At 45.3% G+C, this 20,936-nt stretch overlaps 1 protein-coding gene across 4 annotated transcripts in view; it reads right to left on the bottom strand.

Moving 5' to 3' along the window:
* LOC115091745 (ankyrin repeat domain-containing protein 50-like) overlaps window positions 1-20,936 on the bottom strand; it is a 92,144-nt gene that overhangs the window by 46,110 nt on the left and 25,098 nt on the right. The window contains exon 1 of one of the 4 annotated variants that reach the window (XM_029601922.1): window positions 18,789-18,894. The exons of 2 other annotated variants lie outside the window; for them this stretch is intronic. The gene's annotated coding sequence lies outside the window, so the exon portion shown is untranslated. Of the gene's footprint in view, window positions 1-18,372; window positions 18,458-18,788; window positions 18,895-20,936 lie in introns of those variants that run through there. One more of the 4 variants, XM_029601921.1, reaches the window with a different exon arrangement.

The raw sequence follows: 20,936 nt of genomic DNA, 5'->3' as shown, positions 1-20,936 counted from the left end.
CCATGGAGCGATACAGAGGCATGACGACATTTTCTGTTTTATACACCATTCCCTTCCTAATAATTCCCATCATTCTGTTTGCTTTTTTGACTGCTGCAGCACACTGAGCCGACGATTTCAATGTGTTATCCACTATGATGCCTAGATCTCTTTCCTGGGTGGTAGCTCCTAATATGGAACCTAACATTGTGTAACTACAGCAAGGGTTATTTTTCCCTATATGCAACACCTTGCACTTATCAACATTAAATTTCATCTGCCATTTGGATGCCCAATCTTCCAGTCTTGCAAGGTCCTCCTGTAATGTATCACAGTCCGCTTGTGATTTAGCTACTCTGAACAATTTTGTATCATCTGCAAATTTGATAACCTCACTCGTCGTATTCCTTTCCAGATCATGTATAAATATATTGAAATATATTTCAATATATTTATACAAGTACAGATCCCTGAGGCACTCCACTGTTTACCCTTTTCCACTGAGAAAATTGACCATTTAATCCTACTCTCTATTTCCCGTCTTTTAGCCAGTTTGCAATCCATGAAAGGATATCACCACCTATCCCATGACTTTTTAGTTTTCTTAGAAGCCTCTCATGAGGGACTTTGTCAAACGCCTTCTGAAATTCTGGTCTTTCCCTGGTGCCAAGGCTGATGTTTAGGAACCGGATATCCTAGGCCTGGAGGACCTCAAGGGTGGTCAGTCTCTGGCACCCACGGAACTGATGGTCCTGCCAATGTCAATGGCGTGGTGTCCATCGGTGCGGCAGGATCTTCCTTGACCTGAAGAGTTGTTCCATCTTGTCGAGCCAAAGACAATGCCCCTTTGGGGTCATTTGTGTGCATAAGCAGCAACCCCAGATGTCATGTGATGCGCACATACACAAGATACGTCTCATGAGGGTTACGTAATGGACATGGTCTTTGGGCACAGAGGGCATCATCGGAAACCAGATATGGCCATGACAGGACGAAATAAAAGGGATGCAAAATCAAAATGTATGGCAGCAGGTACTGAAGCACCGTCGCGGCGGGGGAATTGACCGCGAAAGGAAACTTACCGATAAATGACAAAAACCCTGACTAGGAATGCTATTAGGGATGGACCAATTGGGACCCGGTGTCGAACGTCAAAAAACCCGAAAATGAAGTGAAAAGATACAGTTTTCCAAAAACTGGCCAAAAAGGCCGATTAGAGCTCACCAACCGTAATGCTGCAGCTCCGCAGAAAGAGAGACTGGAGAGGGTCCCTGCTTGGACACGTGGTACAGGGCATGCTCAGTATGCCAAGTCAAGGTTCTAGAGGCTTTGACATAAGTTTTCTATGTCTGATGATGTCACCCATGTGTGAGGACTAATGTCCTGCTTGCCCTCGGAGAGTAATCCAAACTCTAGGGGTTGCATATTAGGTGCCATCTCCCAGGAGAATACTTTGAAATCCTTGGATCAGTGTATGGCTGTGTTTAAAAAGCAAATAGAATGCTAGGAAAGGAATGGAGAATAAAACAGAGAATATCATAATGCCTCTATCACTCCATAGTGTATTGTGTGCAGTTCTGGTCACCACATCAAGAAAGATACAGCAGAATTAGAAAAGGTACAGAGAAGGGCGACCAAGATGATAAAGGGGATGGAACAAGTCTCCTATGAAGAAAGACTGAAGAGGTTAGGGCTGTTTAGCTTGGAAAAGAGACGGCTGAGGGGGGATATGATAGAGGTCTTTAAAATCATGAGTGGAATGGAACAGGTAAACAGAGTGTGGTTATTTACCATTTCCAGTAGGGGACACTTCATGAAGCTAACAGGTAGCACCATTTAAAACAAATTGGGGAAAGCATTTTTTCCACTCAGTACAAAGAGAGAGGGCTGGTCAGCAGAAAAAGGGAGGTGATATTGCCCCTGTATAAGTCCCTGGTGAGACTTCACTTGCAATATTGTGTACAGTTCTGGAGACCGCACTTTCAAAAGGATATAAACAGGATGGAGTAAGGCCAGGGGGAGGCTACTAAAATGGTCACTGGTCTTCTTTCTATAGCATAGGGGGACAGACTTAAAGATCTAAACATGAATACCCTAGAGGAAAACAAGATAGGAGGAAAAAGAGGAATTTGATTCAGGCGACAAACATAGGCTCCAACTTTTATTGTCTGGGGTACTGATATAAAGAATAAGGGAAAAGGCACAGGACTGTTTCTATGGCCAAAACACATTAAGCAGCATTATCAGAATTTTAAAGAAGGTTGCTCTCCCCATAAAAATGTTGCTAGTAGTAATTCTTTTTATAGGTTTGACAGTTGCTTGGTTTTGGATTGTTAATATTACTGTCCTTAACAGAATGCACGTGGGTGAACTGCGGAGAGAAGCAAGTTTGCTTACCGTAAACGATGTTTCCGTAGATAGCAGGATGAATTAGCCATGCTGTCATGGGATCTGTCAATCAGGTCTGGGAGGCGGAGCTTGTCAAAGCAGAGATCAGAGCTTTGCTCTCTGCGGCTGTGCATGTGTTCCCGCGCAGGAAAGTAACGGAATCTCATCAGTCTGTGATTAAGCCTTAGTGTAGTCGAAGACTAGGTGACTGCCAGGGAGGAGGGCGGGTCAGCATGGCTAATTCATCCTGCTATCTACGGAAACATCGTTTACGGTAAGCAAACTTGCTTTTTCCCGTCGATAGCAGGACTGAATAAGCCATGCTGTCATGGGAGTCCCAAGCTCCCGATCACGTTGGTTATGGTATATATGTTTGTATGTGATCTTTGACAGTGTGGCAGTCACCGTGGACAGGAGGACAGAGATTGCAGGATTGCTTGCCCTATCTTCGCATCCGTGGCTGCTTGTTGATCAAGGCAGTAGTGAGATGTGAAGGTATGCAGCGATGACCATGTAGCTGCCTTGCAAATGTCTATGGGTTGCACATTCCGTAGGTGTGCCAATGAGGCTGCTACTGCTCTGATTTGGTGAGCTTTCGCCTGTGAATGTAGTTGTCGTTTCTGTTTATGGTAACAGAATTTGATGCACTGTGCTAGCCAGCTGGAGATGGTGCGTTTAGCCACTGGTAGTCCAGGTGCTTTTGGGTCAAAGGAGAAAAAGAGTTGAGAAACACGGGAGTCCGAGTTTGTCCTTTCTTTGTAGTATGCTAAAGCTCTTTTATAATCTAGTGTGTGCAGTAGTTTTTCCCTATCATTTGTATGAGGTTTAGGGAAAAAGGCAGGTAATTCCATGGTCTGATTGAGGTGGAATTGAGAAACCACTTTTGGTAGGAAGGATGGGTGAGTTCGGAGAACTACCTTTTGGTGATGAAACTGCAAATATGGAGAATAATGGACCAAGGCCTGTAATTCACTGACTCTTCGTGCCGATGTTACTGCAACCAGGAATACAACTTTCCATGTGAGGTATTTAATATGTGCTGAGTCCATGGGTTCAAATGGGGACAGCATGAGCTGTTGCAGAACTATGTTGAGGTTCCATGGAACTGGAGGCTTAGAGATCGGAGGACGAATATGAGTTAGCCCCTTAAATGAAGCAAGATAGTAAGGGATGATTGGATATAGGAATATTGTTAACTGGTCTATGATATGCCCCTATGGCACTGAGATGAACTCTGATGGATGATGTTGCTAGACCAGCTGCATATAGTATATGAAGATAATCAATGAGCAACTCAGGTGAGCAGTCCAATGGTGGTACACCTTTGGAAGTGCACCAGGTAGAGTAACGTTTCCATTTATAGCTATAATTTTTCCTTGTGGAGAGTTTCCTGGATTCTAACAAGATGAATTGTGCCGAGGTGGAAACTCCCTGTTCTGTTAGGAGGAGCCTCTCAATCTCCATGCTGTCAAGTGGAGAGATGAGTATAGCGGGTGTAAAAGCCTCCCTTGATCTTGGCTGAGAAGATCTAGGTGATTCGGTAATTGAATTGGATCCATGATGGATAGTCAGAGAAGGAAACTGTACCATGGTTGCCTCGGCCAAGCTGGGGTTATGAGTATCAGTTGAGCTTTGTCTGCTATGCATTTCTGAATTGTCCTAGTTATGAGTGGTATGGGAGGAAAGGCGTATAGGAGGCCTGTCATCCACGGGTTGAGGAAGGCATCCTGAGCGATCCTGAATGGCTTGGTCTTATCAAGCAGAATTTGGGAACTTGAGCATTGATCTCTGTTGCAAAGAGATCTATTGAAGGTGTCCCCCACTGCATGAATATGTCTTGGGCTATGTCTGTATTGAGTGCCCATTCGTTAGCTTGTCCGCTCTTGTATTTGCAACTCCTGGTAGGTAAGTTGCCTGGAGATGTATGCAATTTCAGTGAGCATGTTCGAAGACTGTCAAGGTCTCCTTGCAAAGAGACCATGAACCTGACCCTCCTTGTTTGTTGATGTAAAACATTGCGACTTGGTTGTCCGTGTAGATCATGACCCTGCGTCCTTTCAGGTGGTCTTGGAACACTCATAATGCATTGCGAATCGCTCTGAGTTCCAGTAAATTTATTTGCAGGTTCTGTTCCGAGATTAACATAAGAACATAAGAAATTGCCATGCTGGGTCAGACCAAGGGTCCATCAAGCCCAGCATTCTGTTTCCAACAGAGGCCAAAACCAGGCCACAAGAACCTGGCAATTACCCAAACACTAAGAAAAACCCATGCTACTGATGCAATTAATAGCAGAGGCTATTCCCTAAGTATAATTGATTAATAGCCATTCATGGACTTCTCCTCCAAGAACTTATCCAAACCTTTTTTGAACCCAGCTACACAACTGCACTAACCACATCCTCTGGCAACAAATTCCAGAGCTTGTCCATAATTCTTGTGTTTCGTAAATCTCGAGGTGTGCACCCCCAGCCCTTGCGCGACGCATCTGTGGTTAATACTGCGTTGTGAGGAAGGGAACTGAACAATGCTCCCTTGGATAGGGTGGAGTTTAGGAGCCACCATGTTATGTCTTTCCTCATCTCGGAGGTCAACGATACCTTTTGTGTCAATGGTTGCGAGTGTTGTTTCCATTGACGTTTCAAGCCCAATTGCAGGCATCTCATGTGTAGCTTGGTGTTGGGAACCATGAAATTCGCCACTGCCATGCGGCAGAGGACTACTAAAACCTGTCTCGCTGAAGGTCTCTGAGTATGGTGCAAGGTATGTAACAGAAGACGGAATTGTGATATTCTGTCGGTTGGTAGGTATGCCCTGTTGCACGTAGTGTCCAGGCATGCTCCTATGAACTGTAACTGTTGTGTGGATTGTAGGTGTGATTTCTGAAAATTGATCACCAATCCTAATTCTTGCAAGCATTGTATCACTCGATGGAGGTGCTCGAGTAAGATGCTTGGATTTGGGGCGATTATGAGCCAATCGTCCAGATATGGAAAGATGATTGTCTGAGATGAGCCACCACCACAACCATGCATTTGGTGAACACCCTGGGTGCAGCCGATAGTCCAAAGGGGAGAACTTTGTACTGGTAGTGTTGATGCCTGTAGCGAAAGTATAGGTAATGCCACGAGGATGGATGGATTGGAATGTGTGTGTAAGCATCCTTGAGGTCTATGGAACACATCCAATCGGTTTGAAACAAAGGAAGAATTGATTTCAACGATATCATTTTGAATTTCTCTTTGGTGAGAAATTTGTTCAATTCCCTGAGGTCTAGGATCGGGCGAAGGCCACCCGACTTCTTGGTTATGAGGAAGTATGGGGAATAAAATCCTACCGCTTGGGTCTCTGGGTAAATTTGTCGAATTGCTTGTTGTTTGCGAAGCAAAGCAATTTTCTCCCCCAGTTGTGGTTGGAAGTTGTGCACCTTGAAAGTGGAAAGATGAGGTAATAAGGGTTTTGTGACAAATTGGAGTTGATAGCCATGACGTACTATCTCCAAAACCCATTGAACGGATGTTATTCTCTCCCAAGCTGTCAGGCAGGAATGAATCCTGCTGGGTGGTGCTTGATGTTGTGGTGGTGGCTGGGTAACTAAAAAGATGAAGTTGCTTTCACTGTAGTAGCCGGTTGTTGTGCCTGCTGTCTCTTATTACATGGTTTACCTCTACGTTGGTTTGAGGTATTCTGTTGTGGAGCAGGACGCTGGTACGCAGGGTAAGTCTGTGTACGAAAGGACTGGTAAAGATCTGTAGGGTCTCCTGGCATAGGATTGCCTACGAGTAGATCCAATATAACGACGTGTGGCCGAATAGTTAGGATGTGATGTTAATGATTGTGCTGCTAGAGCTTCTTCCTTTAGTTTACCCACTGTGTCCTGAAATCGTTCTCTGAACAGGTTATCTCCTGTACATGGGAGGTTCGTTAGTTTCTCGTGCAAATCTTCATGTATGGAACTTGAGCATAACCATGCTAGTCTGCGGGCTGCAATGGCTGTTACCGATGCCCTAGATGATGTTTCATACGCTTCATAGATTGACCTCAAAAGGTGACGAGAACACTCCTCCATGTCATGAAGAGGCGGAGGTATCTGATCCAAAGTCTAGGAAAGCATACCTTTTATAGCTTGTATGCACTCATATAGGTATTGTACCATGTAGAACTGATGGTGCATAATTTGGGCATTCAACATTGAATTATGGTATATTTTTCTTCCAAACTCATCCAAATATTTGTTGTCTTTGCTTGGTGGGTATGAGGAATGTGACTGTTTTCTTAAATCTTTGCATCGCTGACTCTACTACAATTGAAGCATGAGGTAATTGTGGTACAGAGTACGGTGATGTTTTCCTCATATGGAATTTTATGTCCGTTTTCCTGGAAACTGCTGCGATAGAGTAAGGTGTTTCCCAAGATTTCTGTAAGACTGAATGTAGGAGCTTTTGTGGTGGAAGAGATGTTGGTTCCCCTGGAGTGTCAAAAATTTTTAGGAGACCAAGGGTTTCTGACCTAGGGTCTGTCTCTTTTTGGACCTCTAGATGCAGTATTGTACCCAACTTTTCCAGAAATTTTGGGTATGTAAGGTCTTCTGGAGGGGAATACGGCTTCTGAGGTTGTTCCTGCGGATCCGATGGGAATCCCGTAGATGATGATGGGGATGTTTGCGGTGAAGGAGAATCAAATGATGTATCCTGTTTATAATTTGGTGAAGCTGGTCGATTTGCCATGGGAGATGTCGGAGGCACCACCAACTGTTCTCTATTAGTCTGCGTCTTATGTTCCAGAGAACTGTCATCAGCAATATTAGTCATTTTGAATGATGACTGAAGAGTTTCATAAAACCCTGCTGATTGGGACAATTGATAAAATGCCTCTTTTATATGAGGGGGCATTATTGTACGATCATCTGGTTCTTGTAACCCACAAGCTTTAGGGTGCCTTGGTGTGTTCTGAGGTAAAGTAGTGTATACTTCATGGTCTTTCTGTTTTCCGTCGCATATTATGTCCCTCGAATCCTCAAGCTGTAGAAGTGGTAGAGGAAGCAACTTGTATTACCTCTTGTGAGAGAAGGTATTTGAAGTTGGTATATGAGATGATTTAGAAGTCGAAGGGCTTACTTCCCATATTGCACTCCTCTTTGCCGACTTTTTGTGGTGGGAGTGTCGTGAGTGCTTATGATAATAGTGTGACGAGTCTGTATGACTCCTCAGTGAAGACGGTGATCGTTTTCTACGTTTTATTGTAAACTCTGTTGAATTCGCTCTCGAAGAAAGGGAAGTACCCGAACGAGGTGAGGTTATTGATGGAGAGGCTGAAGAAGACCTGTGTGAGGGTCCATGTCTTCGTTTGAACTCATTTTGTAATACATGAGATAGGTGCTCATGTGACTTATACGCGGATTTGGATTTATGCGCAGATCTAGACTTATGCGCATATCCTTCTGTTTCCGTACGCGCAAGAGTAATCTGCGCCGATGTCTCCGGCGCCGTGTGCATAGGTATTGGTTGGCGCCGGGCGCACAAGTGGTGTCTGCGCCATGCACGCAGATGTCGACGGCGCCATGCACGTAGAGTTTTCTTTGGTTGTGCGCTCGGACGTCTTTGGCGCCCTGCGCGCAGAAATCCTCTGCGCCATGCGCGCAGGGGCCTTCGGCGTCGTGCGCACAAGTGTCTGGCACCATGCGCATAGATATGTCATGCACCGATATTTCTTCAGGCGCCGAAGTGCTATGCACCGACACTTTTGTATGCGCATAAGGCGCCTTAGACGCAAAAGTTTTAGGTGCCGAGATTTTTGGCGCCAATGTGTCCTGCGCCGGCGATTGTGGCTCTTTGGATTTTTGAAAATCCGATGGCCTGTCGGCTTGCCATCTCCTTACCTCCAAGATTGGAGGACTGAGGATCCCACGATGATGCCCTCTTTTTTGAGGGAGCCGATAAAATCGCAGGGCCAGGCAACGAATGAGCCTCCGATGGCTTCGGTGAGGCAAAAAGTTCCTGAAGTCTGTAGGCCCTTTGCTTCAGAGCTCTGGGTGACATCCTAGAGCAAAATTCACAATCTTCCCGATTGTGATCTGGTCCTAGGCATCTGTAACATTGGTCATGGCCATCCGTGACAGACATTACCTTGCCGCACTTACAGGGCTTAAACCCCGATTTTGACATATTTTGTTCTATGAATGCTGAGGAGAAGAATAGCTCCGCGTGCGATCCCACGCGCGGAAAGAACAGACTGAGGATATTCTGTTACTTTCCTGCACGGGAACACACGCGCAGCCGCAGAGAGCAAAGCTCTGATCTCTGCTTTGACAAGCTCCGCCTCCCGGACCTGATTGACAGATCCCATGATAGCATGGCTAATTCAGCCCTGCTATCGACGGGAAACGGCAGTTATTAGCCTTACCAGAATGCATGGGGGTAACCTGCACAGAGCAGCAATTACTGCCCTTAAGAGAAGGCATGGGGGGTAACCTGCACAGAGAAGTAGTTACTACCCTTAACATAAGACTTGGAGGTATCCTGCACGGAGCAGCAGTTACTACCCTTAACATAAGGCTTGGAGGTAACCTGCATGGAGCGGCAGTTACTGCCCTTAACAGAAGGCATGGGGGTAACCTGCACGGAGCGGCAGTTACTGCACTTAACAGAAGGCTTGGGGGTATCCTGCACAGAGCAGCAGTTACTACCCTTAACAGAAGGCTTGGGGGTAACCTGCACGGAGCAGCAGTTACTACCCTTAACATAAGGCTTGGAGGTAACCTGCATGGAGTGGCAGTTACTACCCTTAAGAGAAACATGGGAGTAATCTATACGGCGCAGCAGATACTATCATAAGAAGCTTGCTGGGCAGACTGGATGGATCTTTTAGTCCTTTTCTGCTGTCTTTACTATGTTACTATGATATCATAAGAAACATTTAATTACCTCCGTGGTTTCCATGCACAGGGGATGAGCTTTTTTCCAATGGAAATTAGGCTCTAGAACGAGGGGTCGTGAGATGAGGGTGAAAGGGGACAGACTCAGCAGTAATCTTAGGAAATATTTCTTTACAGAGAGGGTGGTGGATGCATGGAACAGCGTCCGAGTGGAGATTGTGCAGATAAGGACAGAAAGCATAGGGCAAGCACAGAGGATCTTTGAGGGAGAGATAGGATTTGTAGCCTCAGCAGTTGTGTGGGCAGGCAGATTAGATGGGCTATCTTTCTGTATAACTGTTAGTAACACAATAAATGACTTTATCTACTCGTTAATCAGCTTTTAAGACTTTAACAATTCAACAAGTTAAAGTGCAAACAAGTCCAGCAGCGAGATAGGGTCCCTTCCAGCCACATGCATGATTATTTACCATTTGGCGAGAGCTTGCATGCGGGCACCCAGTGCAAAGAGCTCCTGGCTCTCTAAGAACGAGTCCGATCTCTGGAGGTTGAGTGGCAGACCTGCAAGAGGTCTTCAGAGACCTAATGCAGCGGTCCCAGCCCCAGGCTAGCAGCTCCTGTGCGAGGTCACCTGGCAGGAGACCCTCACTTTGGCATGGCAGGAAGTGAACCTCCCCTCTGGCACAGAGGATGTGTCTCCAAGGGCAGGGTTAGGACAGCTGTTTAGTCAGTGATTCAATCCTCAGGAATGCAGCTAGCTGGATGACGGGTGGGCGTGAGGATCACTTGGTAACCTGCCTGCCTGGTGTGAAGGTAGCAGACCTCACCCGTCACGTACATAGGACTGTACAGAGTGCTAGGGAAGATCCGGCTGTCGTGGTACATGTGGGCACCAATGAGATAAGAAGGTGCAGGAGGGAGATTCTGGAAGCCAAATAAAAGTGACCCCAAACTGCCTGTAACATCTGATAAGAAGACTGAGGGTACATAAGAAAATAGAAATACAAATAAGCTGCTTTAAAATGTCTGCATTTAAGTGCCCAAACTCTGACAAGTATGGTGCTAAAGAAAGATATAAGACATAATTGGCATCTTGGAGGAGACCCAATGGGGCAGTGTGAAAGCAGGGTACAAGTTATATCAATAGGACAGGGCAGACGCTGGAGGGTGGCACTCGCTATATGTCTAGGATGACAGAGTCAAGCAGGATCAGAGGTGTGCCTCCCCCCCACCCCCAAATATAACATTTTACAATTTCCTAAACAATCGATACAATATTTTAAAACTGCAGACATCAAATAACACCCAGTAATTAAAACTAACAAGGATTTAAAAAATCTCCCACTCTCCATAATCTGTCATCCTGAGATTGTTGGGAACTGGAGGAACACAGAGTGTGTGTGTGTGTGTGTGTGTGTGTGTGTGTGTGTGTGTGAGTCTGTCTTCTATCTCTCTCACACGCACTTCCTCTCTCTCTCACCCCCACCCACAGGCACACGCACACACACACACCACTCCATACAAACACACACACACATGCTCCCTCTCTGTCAAGCAGACATATACATGGTGTTTCCTCTCTTGCTTACGCACACCTCAGACTTAGCAACTTGTTGAAGAGGACAGAGACCTCGAAAGCTCATGCTTCAATAAACCGGTTCGTCTATAAGGGGCCAGAATTGAACTGGAAGCCAAATCTCTTATTGCACTGGCTCCCGCTTCAATTCCGCATTATCTTTAAAATCCTCACACTAATTTATAAGGCTTTAAGTTCAGAGGCCTCTGAAGTCCTTACCTCACGTCTCTAAACTTACAGGTCCTCCTGCTCTCTGAGATCTACTGGCCAAAGAGTATTAGGAGCTCCAGTTCTGTACTTGTGCGAGAGCAGAGCACGCACACTTTTCCCATCTCAGGACCCCCTCTCCCAGAACTTAAGCAGCAAGCAGTCTTTTACCATCTTTAAGATGCATTTGAAAATCTTAATTGTTCAAGCAGGCATACGAATAATCTCTCAACTAACAAACATAAAATGCTAGCACATTGTTCTGCTGGTTTTAGGTTCTGTTTTAGGAGCATTTCTGCCTGCTCACCACGTCGATCTTTGGGTATAGTGGGCTACAAATGTGGAAATAAATACACAGATGTCATCAATGACTGGAACTAACGAGAGGGGGGGGGGGGGGGACTATATTAGACCTCATTCTCAGTGCAAGCAGGACCTGATGCATGAGATAAATGTGGTGGATCTGCTCAGCAACAGCGATCATAAGCTAACAAAATTAGACATGACGATTGGAGGAAAACAACTGTAGTAACATTTAACTATAAAAAAAAGGGAGATTATGATAAAATGAGGAAATTTGTTACAAAAATACTGAAGGGAGCAATCCACAAGGTAAAAAAAGCTGGGTGGCCTGGACACTGTTTAAAATTACTATCCTCGAGGCCCAGATAAAACGTATTCCTGTGCATTACAAAAGGTCGAAGGAAAACCAAATGACTAGTTTTATACTGAGGTGAAAGAGCATCCTTCAGATACTGGAAAGCAGACCCAATGAGTACAATAGGGAGGAGTTAGATGTAAAAAAGTAACTGAGCAGGGTAAGAGAATTTGAAAGGGAGCTTGCCAGAGAGGTAAAAACAAGTTAAAAAAAACCGTTTTCAAGCACATTTTAAGCAAAAACCCTGTGAGGGAGTCAGCTGGGCTGCTAGATGACCAAGGGGTAAAAAAGACAGAGGACAAGGAAAAAGGAGAAAACCGAAATGAATTCTTTGCCTCTGTTGGGGTCATATCCACACAGGATGGGGATGACGAACAGACCATACAGACAGACCTGGCTTAATGGGGGATGACAACATGGTTTTAGCAAGTGGAAGAAGTCTTGTCTTGCCAATCTTTAAGACTTTTTTGAAGATGTACATGAACATACAGGTAAAGGTGAGCTGGTTCAAGTAGTGCATTTGCATTTTTAGAGGGCATCTGACAACAGTTCCCCAGGAGAGACTCCTTGGGAAATTAGCAAGTCATGGGTTTGGAGGCAGAGTCAGATTGTGGATTGGGAACTGGTTAAAAGGCTGGAAATAGACGCTGGGACTAAATGGTCAGTTTTCCAAGTGGAAAAAGGTTGTTAGTGGAGTGCCACAGGTCTCAGTACTGGGACGTCTGCTGTTTAACATATTCATAAATGATCCGGGGAAAGGTAAGTCGAGTGAGGTGAACAAATTTGCAGATGACAAAATTGTTTTGAGCCATTAAAAGAGCAATAGATTGTGAAGAACTGCAGAAGGACCTTGTAAGAACAGGAGACTGGGCTTCTAAAAGGCAGATGGGCAGGGTTTATTAATCTGGTCGCCGCATCTCAAAAAAGATAGAGTTGATATGGAGAAGGTACAGAGAAGGGCAACCAAAATGATAAAGGGGATGGAACAGCTCCCCTATGAGGAAAGACTAAAGAGGTTAGGGCTGTTCAGCTTGGAGAAGAGACGGCTGAGGTGGGATATGATAGAGGTCTTTAAGATCATGAGAGGTTTTGAACGAGTAGATGTGAATCGGTTATTTACACTTTTGAATAATAGAACGACTAGGGGGCATTCCTTGAAGTTAGCAAGTAGCACATTGAAGACTAATCAGAGAAAATCCTTTTTCACTCAACACACAATAAAGCTCTGGAATTTGTTGCCAGAGGATGTGGTTAGTGCAGTTAGTGTAGCTGGGTTCAAAAAAGGTTTGGATAAGTTCTTGGAGGAGAAGTCCATTAACTGCTATTAATCAAGTTTACTTAGGGAATAGCCACTGCTATTAATTGCATCAGTAGCATGGGATCTTCTTAGTGTTTGGCCTCTGTTGGAAACAGGATGCTGGGCTTGATAGACCCTTGGTCTGACCCAGCATGGCAATTTCTTATGTTCTTATGGAACCGGTGGGGGAAGATCCAGGAACTTTCTCCCAAACCCTTCCTCCTCCTTACCCCAGTGATCCTCCATGCCCAGTGCCCACCAGTGTTCATCCTCCAGCCTTCCCCTCCATCACCAGAACTGGGCTGCACTTCCACAGGTCCCAGAAAAGAGGAGCCAGAACACTGTTCTAGGTCTCGTGCTCTTAAATTAAGTCCTGGGTAACAGACAAAAAGAGGTCTACACCTTTAGCCGCACTGCTGAATATACCCGGAGAAGCTTATCCTGCTAACTTTAGGACAGCAGAGAAAGATCAATTGCTTCATCCAGTGTGCCCAGCAAGCTTCCCATGGTAGAAATTGCCACTCCATGCAGGTTACTCCCATGCCTTATATAAAGAATAGTAATACTTATAAGGAAGACCCATAACAAAATTAGTGCCACATTTTTACATGGTGAGCAGCCTGCCTGATAATTCTGACAAATACTGCTGGAACGTTCTTTGCTTTTGGCCTTGGCCGTAGAACCTTTATCCCCAGCTTATTGGTGCCCCAGACTGTACAGATCGGCGCCCAGCATTGAATGTCTTCTGAATCCGATACCCTTTTCTCCCCACCCTGCCATCAGAATGGAGAGCAGTGTTCCAGTTGTGTCTAAATTATCAAGAGATTAAAAAAAAATTTAAAGTTGACGTGAAAAAAACGGAAACATGGTCCTTAGAAAATGAGCTGCAACTCTAAAAAGTATAAAACCATCCATCTGGAATGCAAACCTTTACTAAGTACAACTGGGGATTGTGAAATGAGGAAGAGATTTGCCAGTGATCATCTCAGATGAGTTCAGGAATGGAATAAAGCAGGTGGGAAAGCCTGAGTGCATAAGTGGGGAGCGGGAGGTCACTAGTGAGGCTCCACCTTGAGTAGTAAGTTCACGTCTGCAGGCCGCACCTTCCTAAGGACATTGAGAAGATGGAAGCAGGTCAGAGAAGGGCAACTAAAATGACGCATAAGAACGTCAGAGGTCACCTGCTGGGATAGACCCAGGGTCCATGGGGCCCACAGTGCCGGTCTGGCTCACTAGGAAGTACCCGGCAGATCCCAAAGAGTAGACACTGTCTTTGTTGCCCACTCCCAGAGAGAAGCAATGGGCTTTCCCTTCCTGGCTAATGTTTGTTTATGGACTTTTCCGCTAGGAACATAGTCAAACCCTTTTAAACCAAGCAATGCTAGATGCATTGAGCACATTCTCTGGCAACAAATTTCGCAGCTTGATTGCGCATTGAATGAAAAAATAATAATTCTCCTATTTGTTTTAAAGCTTCTGGTTGTTAGTTTCATGAGGAGATACTCCAAAAGCTTTAAAACACATCAGAGACTTGCATGGAATATCCCCTAGTCCTAGAGTTATTTGAAAGGGTAAATATAGAGGAGAATGCTAGGAACAGATTTAGGAGGAAACCACCCCACCCTCACGAGCAGAGGCAAGGGTAGACGTGGTAAGGAGAGCAGACAGAGGAGATAAAGGAAGCAGCCAAATGATAGTGCAGGTCATGGGGTAGCCAGATTGGCACCAGCAGGCTACAACTCCCAGAAACCAAGCAGATCCTTGGACTGAAGAGGTCTCACTAGCTTTGATAGCCGACTAGATATTTAGAAATATTGTTGGTAAGTATTTGGGGAGTGGAGGGGCTTGGTGCTTAATTAAATACGTGAACTTCATATATCCAGGATGGCAGAGACCCAGTGAGGAAGACAATGAAACTGACTTGGATGTGGCGCAATATCCTACAAGTGGTTAAGTCTTCTACAACGTCAGCACCATTCATCCTTACTGGTGGTGGCTAAGGCTTCTCCTCTCCCCTTCAGCAGCAACTTACTGAGGCTCCCTCCCCACTCCCCACCACAGAGAATCTCCCACGCCATCCTCTATCCCATCTCCCTAAAAGCAGAACACAATAGTAAACAAAGTACAACACATCATCTGAAATCATAATTCAAAGACATACTGTCATAATATCCAAACCCGCTTCTCTGGAAAGAAGCAGCTAAATCATCCACGTTATGCTTTCAGCATCATCCATCTGGCTCAGCAGACTATGGTCGGAGAATTTTATGCCAGAATCTCCCAGCGCCAAGCACAAACTCCAAAGAATGGGAATAACCAGGTCTCTGCTTTTTTTCTATAGACCAGTCCGATATTCTTCCACCTTGGCTGAAGGGGAGAATGTTCTATAGAGTAGGGGCTGTAACCACGAATGCTCTGGGCCTAAGCCACAAATACTGACTCCAACGAACTAACCTCCTGAAGCCACCGCAGTTCACACTCCAGTACGGACCAACTTATGGCGTAGGGCCGTGCAAAGAACCCTAGCCGAAGCAGTAACCAATGCAATGTGTGCAGGAACGGTGTTCCTCGCGCCCTCCTGGGCTCCCCTAACAGCCTTTACTGCCGTTATTTTGTACTAACTGAAGTCTGTAAAGCAAGTTGGCAGGTAATCCCACAGACAGGGCATTACAGTACTCCAGTTAGCTCACTACAAGTGAATCAATATAACTGAATAGTGCCAAACAAACCATGGCTTAACCATGCAAATCAAGAGAACAATCTTTTTGATTCACACCAAGAGTTAAAAAGGAACATCACAATGAGCTCTAACGGTATATTACCTTCATAGCTTTCTAATTAATCTAATATACCAGTAGAGTTTATTATGATGTTCCTTTAACTCTTGTTATGCATCAAAAAGAAGAAGATTATGTAATATTCACTACAAGAGAGACCATCACTCATTTGAATGTAGCCCGTTCGAGAAAAGGACATAGCAACCTCAATGAATGAAATTTCAGAAAGACCTCTCCTAATCTTTAGATATATTGCATTTTAAAAGCCTTTTCTGCCCGTGTCAGTTTAGCAGTGTCTGCCGGTTTGAAAGATTTGAATAATTTGAAATAATGCTTGCTTAATCTTTAAGGGTCTAGAGCATTTCCAAAGTTTGGGGTCCCCTCCTGATGCAGTTCCTACAAAACAAGGCCCATGTCAGGGGACCTTCTGCCCCTGTCAAATATTGGGCTTTATGCAGACACCTCTTCAATCTAAGAACATAAGATCATATCATACTGGGTCAGACCAAGGGTTCATCAAGCCCAGCATCCTGTTTCCAACAGGGGCCAATCCAGGCCATAAGAACATGGCAAGTACCCAAACACTACCGTAAGTCTTTAAATAAAGTAGTTATGAATGCATTATGAACTTCATGGACATTAATGATTTAATCCTTCCACACATTAATTGCTCAATTTAAAGGCCGCCAAGTCTCTAAACTCAGAAACCAGAGCACAAGTGGTACCCACCATCATGTGTACAACCATGGGAAAATCAAATGCACCACTTCCCCCTATTCTGAAAAGCTCTGGTTTTCCTCAGCTGAGCTTCAATTTACTGCCCAGCAAACTTTCGCTGTCTCCGACAAGTACTCTGCAACACCTGACTGAGTTCCCAGCTGGGAACATCTCTGTAGCATCAAAGTCATGGTCAACAAGGTCAAAGGCAGACGTGAAATCCAACAGAGTCCCAGCATCCCAACACTGGATGATCTCACCAAAGCCAGACATTAATACTGGTTCTGTGCTACATTGAGCAGCGAACCCCAACTCAGAAGCATCTAATCTCCCACTCTCATCTATAATGGAGTCTAATTCTCTCAATACTCATCTTTCAACTAATTTAACAATGGAGGGAAGATTCAGTACTGGGCTATCACACCAACAATATCTTCCACCCAAGGTCGTTTTTTTTCAGAATGGGCCTAGCAGAACGTTTCAGGCTCAGAGGGACCAAACCTTCTGGTAACAAGAAAAGCCTCTGTAAGGTCACCTCCCACAAGTGGGTGAACAATTTAGATGGACAAGGACCCAAGCTTGTGGAAATAGCCGTGGTTATTCACTTTATCTTATCCCCTGCATTCAAAGCAAGGTACAAATAATGAAAAGCAAAACCTAATCATAAAACAATAAACTGGCAACGTTTCCTACACACCTCCTCTGAGCAGCTACCAGAGTCAGGATACTGGGCTAGAGGGACCTTTGGTCTGACCAAGTTTGCTGAGTCTTAAAGTGACAAAGGTAGCAAAGGTTTGTCACACAACAGAGCATCCCCATTACAGATAGGGTTTAGTAAACCCCAAGACGCCCCACAATCAATCTCTCAAGACAGGCCAATGCAGAGGGGTATACAGGTCCCCAAGACTCCCCCAAACCATTTTTCTCTCAACACAAGCCAGAGCAGCTGAATACTGAACCCCAAGACCTCCAGTCCATTTCTCTCTCAAGTCAGACCAGCACTGAGGGGTATACTGATCCCCAAGACCCCCCAGTCCATTTCTCTCTCAAGACAGACCAGCATAGAGGGGTTCACTGATCCCCAAGACCCCCCAGTCCATTTCTCTCTCAAGACAGACCAGCATAGAGGGATATACTGATCCCCAAGACCCCCCAGTCCATTTCTCTCTCAAGACAGACCAGCATAGAGGGATATACTGATCCCCAAGACCCCCCAGTCCATTTCTCTCTCAAGACAGACCAGCATAGAGGGATATACTGATCCCCAAGACCCCCCAGTCCATTTCTCTCTCAAGACAGACCAGCATAGAGGGATATACTGATCCCCAAGACCCCCCAGTCCATTTCTCTCTCAAGACAGACCAGCACTGAGGGGTTCACTTCACTGATCCCCATGGACCATCGCTTTTTTCAGTCTCCCTTTTGTCTCCTCCCTTCCATGAGATGTAAAAAGAGCTGTAGTGATTCCGAGAGACAGCATGGGTGTGTGCACCCCCCCCCCCCCAAGATTATAAACATCGTTAAGCCATGCTCCCCACTCACCCTTAAAAGCGCCTTGAAATTAAGTCATTCAGGTTCCCAACATTTATATCCCATAGCTTGTAACTACAACAGGGCTGCACGCGCGCGCGCACATGCACGCGCACACACACCCACACACGCGCACACACACGCGCACATACACACGCGGTAGAGAAATAAATCCTAACACAGATACAGATAAAGCTATCTGGTGTCAGTGACCCTGCCTCCTTCCTGACTCAGGGAAGGAGTCCTGCCCTCCCCCCGGAGACAGGCAGCTCTCGCTCTCTCCCTGGGGCTTTGGAGGCCACCATCTCGGCTCTCCCTCTCTCCCAGTACCAGCTGCAGCCCTTCTCCCCCCTCTCCTGGGTGGCTCACCTGCGCTGGCCGCCCAGCACCGCTCCTCCTCCTCCTCCTCCTCCGGGGGCCCTGGCTGCAGGACTGCTGCCCCAGGTCCACATGCAGAGAGACACAGGCACACACCCCTCCCCTCCCCTCCCCTTCCCTCCTTGGAATGCAGCTGATTCACATCTCCACACCTTCCACCAGCAGGAAAAAGTGATTAGGCCAGCAGGCAGGACAGGTTTCTCACAGCAGGGCGCATTAACCCTTGCCTGGCTCCCAGGCGCTGATGCTGCTAGGAGAGGCGTTTGGACAGTAATGTACCTCACATGGTTTTAATTGTAATCCCCACCGTACAAGGCTGCTGACAACTGCCAATCAGCAAATCAATCAGGTAGGAGCAGGTCTACACAGCCCCAATCCCCGGCACTGACCCGGACTCGCTTTCTTACCTTAACCAAGTCACTCTGGGAGCAAGGTTCAATATTCTCCCCCCCCCCCCCTAGCTGGAATGAATGAATTCTGAACGAGTTTCTCTCTGGACAGGAGCCAGCGTTCAGCACTCTGCAGGTGGGCAGAGGACGGCAGGTAGAGATGAAAAGTGAAAGCACACACAGAGGCTTACTCCCCTGCGCCAGGCACCACCTCAGGGACGCCTGCACCCGCTGCTCCCAGGGCAGGCCCATCCCACCTGGCACAGTGGCTCTCAAACTACCTCCCTGTGCCTCTGTCACCCGCTGGCACTGCCTGAGAACAATCACAGCAACATCTTCTGCCCCGCTCTCCTGTGCCCTCCGTAAGCCAAGAACCCAAACAGAGAGGCCTTTCCCCCTCTCCTGTGCCCAATACAAAGAGAGAAGAGGCTCACGCTCACCAAACCAGACAGCGCAACACAAAGATCTTTTTCCTGGGTGGTAGCTACTAATATGGAACCTAACATCGTGTAACTTCAGCAAGGGTTATCTTTCCCTATATGCATCACCTTGCACTTATCCACATTAAATTTCATCTGCCATTTGGATGCCCAATCTTCCAGTCTCACAAGGTCCTCCTGTAATGTATCACAGTCTGCTTGTGATTTAACTACTCTGAATAATTTTGTATCATCTGCAGATTTGATCACCTCACTCCTCGTATTCCTTTCCAGATCATTTATAAATATATTGAAAAGCAGCGGTCCAAGTACAGATCCCTGAGGCACTCAACTGCCCAATCCCTTCCACTGAGATTTGTCCATTTAATCCTACTCTCTGTTTCCTGTCTTTTAACCAGTTTGTAATCCACGAAAGGACATCGCCTCCTATCCCATGACTTTTTAGTTTTCTTAGAAGCCTCTCATGCAGGACTTCGTTGAACGTCTTCTAAAAATCCAAATACACTACATCTACCGGTTCACCTTTATCTACAGCGCAACACAAAGAGAGAAGAGTCACCCGTTCCCCAAACCCAACAGCGCAACACAAAGAAACGAGACACAGGCTCCCTAAACTCTAGAGCTAAATACAAAGAAAGAAGAGAAATACTTTTTTAGAGCGAGTCTCATAGAGGATACTAAAATTCTGATTTCAGATGAATCACAGTTTACAAGAGGAAAGGGACTAACAAAGCTGGAACACATATTATATATATATATATATATATATTTTATTTTATTTTATTTATTTATTGTTTTTGTTATACCGAGTTTCATGATAGGCATCACATCAACCCGGTTTACAAATAACAAGGAGTGTAAAGCATAACGTAACGTAAAAAACAATATTTTCAATAAGAACCTTGAACTTTAAATACAGTGAATCAGAAAAAGGGAGAGGGAAAGTTACAAAAAACAAGGAAAATAAACTTGGGATGGAAGGGGAGAAATTGAACAGCACAATATTTACATTTCAGCCTATTGATACATTAGAATAGCAAGTGAAAAAATAAGACTATGAAACGGTACATAGGTAATCAAATGAATAAATATGACACAGTTGTGAATGGTAATAGTATGATAAATATTCAGCAGGAATTAGTGAGAGAGGGTTTGAGGTTGGTTGATTCGTGTTTACATTCCATTATTGCATACGAGTTAGTGCTAGTGAGAGGAGGTTTTATTCAAGGCTTGGAAATGCTTTTTTGAAAAGCCAAGTTTTTAGTCTTTTCCTAAATGTTAAAGAGCATGGCTCTTGTCTCAAATCAGGTGGGATCGAGTTCCAGAGAGCTGGACCTGCTGATGAGAAGGCTCTGAGACTCAAGGATTTATGTTGGTAGGTTTTGGCCTTTGGAATTTGGAGTGATTCTTTGTAGTGTTCCCTGATAGGCCTGGCGGAGGTGAATTTTTTAAGTGGTATTTGTAGGTCGAGTTGCGTGTGTTGGTTGATAGTTTTGTAAATGATGTTAATGGTTTTGTACATGATTCTATAGTGGATCGGAAGCCAATGGAGGTTTTTGAGAATAGGTGAAATGTGGTCAATTTTCCTGGAATTTGTAAGGACTCTGGCTGCAGAGTTCTGAACCATTTGTAAAGGTTTGGTGTAAGAAGCTGGGAGGCCTAATAGTAATGAGTTGCAATAATCTAGTTTGGAAAAGATTATTGCTTGCAATATTATTGCTTGCAT

This window comes from Rhinatrema bivittatum, chromosome 5, assembly GCF_901001135.1.
Source record: "Rhinatrema bivittatum chromosome 5, aRhiBiv1.1, whole genome shotgun sequence".
NCBI lineage: Eukaryota > Metazoa > Chordata > Amphibia > Gymnophiona > Rhinatrematidae > Rhinatrema > Rhinatrema bivittatum.
This window is presented reverse-complemented; position numbering and strand designations above follow the sequence as displayed.